This window comes from Priapulus caudatus, unplaced genomic scaffold (assembly GCF_000485595.1).
Source record: "Priapulus caudatus unplaced genomic scaffold, Priapulus_caudatus-5.0.1 Scaffold17, whole genome shotgun sequence".
Lineage (NCBI taxonomy): Eukaryota > Metazoa > Priapulida > Priapulimorpha > Priapulimorphida > Priapulidae > Priapulus > Priapulus caudatus.
Window position 1 is genome coordinate 1,108,062 of NW_014577078.1, and position 3,447 is coordinate 1,111,508.

Consider the following 3,447-nt stretch of genomic DNA (forward strand, 5'->3'; position numbering starts at 1 on the left):
CACCGAATGTCGGTGCTTACCTCATGCGTAATATGCTACTGTCTACATGCATGTATATATACTACGATATATATACATGAACGCGTAACCGGCAACCTAAACAGTAGCGCGTTTGTGTATTTTCAGGAGACGGCATCACGCGTACGTGTACACTCGTAGTGTTCCCGCCGTCGTGAGCGATGCCAGCTATATCGCAGGTCTCACACGCTGAGCCGAGTGACATCTCATTCGATGTCGTGTGCTCTAATTCTGATAGATCAATCTAAGGTCGTGTGCGCCTACGCGCATATTAATTGTCGGTGAAAAGCGCTGCTGGTTGGGTTATAGGGCTGTTACGACATCGTATATCCTGCAGCTGATTCTAGCTGTTTATTTCTTTGCTATTTGTTATCATAATAATGTTCCCATCGTTAGTTGCTGGAATAGCAGAAAAACTACACACGAGGGTGTAATAAGACGAACAAACCCGCGGGTAACCAACCAGTTACACACTTAATTACTCGTAAACTATCAAGTTTTTTTGGTGCACGAACAGTAAAGCCATTTTGATATTTGCTTGAATTCATTATTAGGAAACAACGTTGAATGTCGATTAAATAATTATATATTTGGTTAACTTATGTAGATTTGTGTTTAGACATACGAATCCCACGCGCAACTTTTTAATTGCTATGTTAAACCGAGTTAGGCAATAAGATAATAATGTTTGATAAAAACTAATAATCTAACAAACAAATGATAATAGGTTTATAATAACCAGCGGATAATAAGCGAACTAATTAAAGTTTAATTGTGTATCGTACAAACATATACTAGCAACTGGTTGACAGTGATTGGTTGACTTTACATCACGTGGCAGATAATAGCATGTTTGACTACTAGCAAATGTCAAATATCCCTAGTGAAATGATTAATCACATGCTAGCCAACTCGTTAATCAAGAAAAAGTTAAAAAGGCATGGGAATACTGGCATATCTACTATTACTTAATTGAAGCCGCACTATGCGCATCCAAACGCTTATTTCTCCAGTACTAGACTAGCAAATACTTCGTGTCATGCATAATCACACTACCTTATGACAAAATAAACTCTAGTTCCTCCCATTTCACTGCGCGTTGTCTTATAAAAAGCATTTGAAAATACCTCCAATGTTGTTCAAATTCTCCGATGTTGTTGACACTTTCGCGTTGCTCTGCCAAGCAACCGCACAGCGGTGCTGCGGTACAGCGGTACGGGTGTAGCAAAGATAAAAACATGTGAGGTCACCTAACCGATTCTTGGCGAAATTGTTTGGCCAACAATTTAGCGTTGGCGCCAGATTACCAGATTTCGCACCTCTTTCTTGTGGGTTTTAAGCAAACGTGCAGTGCAATGGGAGGAACTAGAGTTTATTTTGCCATAAGGTAGTGTGATTATGCATGACACGAAGTATTTGGTAGTCTAGTACTGGAGAAATTAGCGTTTGGATGCGCATAGTGCGGCTCTAATTGACGGCTTTTCTAAAAATGTTTTACATGGTTTAAAAAATGGAATCTTTCGCGGATATCGCATATGCCTCGCACATGTTGACAATTCTGGAACTCCTCGGATGAACCAGGAGAATATATTTTATCAAGAAATATACAGAACATATAACATGTGTTTGATATTTTTAAATAGCAGAAGCTTGGCAAGTAACAATTTACGACTAAGAACAACGAACGATTAGTGTAGACACTTAAAACTAATAGTTACCCTGATGACAGCAATATCAACAGACTATTCTGGCTAGTCTCATTTGCCACTAGCTTATTAATATACTTCGGCATATACTATTAGGCCCTATATATTTGCAGGCAATAAACATATTATTATAGTCTATCACTGACTCAGCCCGCCGAGAGCATGTGGAGGCCAGATGATGTGTTATTAACACAAAATGTATAAATAGTTCAATTTTCATTCGTACATGATAAACGACATCACCTGATATTCGAGTAGATTATTTATTTCTTGTCGATTTTTTTTTGTCGAAGGAACTATAGTTCGATATGAGTATGGGTATATGAGTAACAAAAGCACAATATCCCAGCGTATTACCGTTGACTATAAAAAACACACACTATACTATGTTGAATTAACATACTAGTCAGTCGCTCTACATATTTCTATGATTATGTGCAATCATGAAAGATGGCGCTCACAGCGAACTAACGACCAACCAAGCACCCAGGACTTTGGTGACAGCTGTCAATGTCAATACCACGACAGGCAGGCCGATGCCGTTGACGGTCGTCTGCGTCAAGAAGACAATAAAGTCTTTATTCTCTGCAACGGCGAATCATGCAGATGAGAGACTCCTCTCTCTCTCTCTTTCTCCTCTCCTCTCTCTCTCTCTCACACACACACAGCACACACAGCACGCCAGCACACGACACGACACACACCACGGCACGCTTCGCACGCACACGCGCACACTCCCTCTCCCACACACACGGACGCACGCACGCGCGCGCTCTCTCTTTCGCCCTCTCGTTACATTTCTTTCTCTCAGTCTCTCTCTCTCTATCTCTCTCTCTTTCTCTTGTTCTCTCTCTCTCTATTTCTTTTCCTTGCCTTCTTCTCTGATTTGCGGTACAAACATGTACTAAGTAAAGCGTTCACGTGCAAATTGTTTAATTATCATTGCATTGAAATCTGTTGGTCTAAGACTTCATCCTAACGCCTGCATACCGCACTAGTAAACGAATCTGATTCGAACGCTGAGTTTGTGCTATATACACCGGCTTCTTATCTAAGTAGCTATGTGGACTACGACGTGCATTATTTGTTTAGTGAGTATAGTCTACACAAAATACGCGTATGACGAGTTGTGTTATACCTGGTATGTGGATAATCAGCACAAACAGCTTCGTGGACTATACTGAATGTAAATAATAAATAAAATAAATAAATTAAATAAATAAATAATAAATCTTAATAAATAAGATAGAATAAACTAATAAATTAAATAAATAAATAAATAAATAAATAAATAATAAATAAAATAAATAAAAAATGAAATAGAATAAATAATATGAATAAATAGAATAAATAAGAATAAATAAATAAATAAATAAATAAATATTTGTGTGTGTGCGTGTGCGTGCGCGCAGTGTGTCAATGTGCGAACGTGCGTGAGTGCAGGCGTGCGCGCGTGTGCATGCGTTTCGTGCATGCGGGGCGCGACCGGGGTTCTCTGGTTTTCTATACACCGATTCAAATATGACTGGAAAACAGAAACACACGTAGTCACGTTTTTCGAAAATCACATTTGAAATGTACTACTTGTTTTGTACTAACCTGCTCTGCTCACGGAGCTCAAGATCGTTATTTATGGTTGAGCCGGTCATTACCGGTACACTGGCCACGTTTTGAAACGAAACTAATCCTAAACCTCCTGCCGCCACGACCGTCCTTAGTAGCC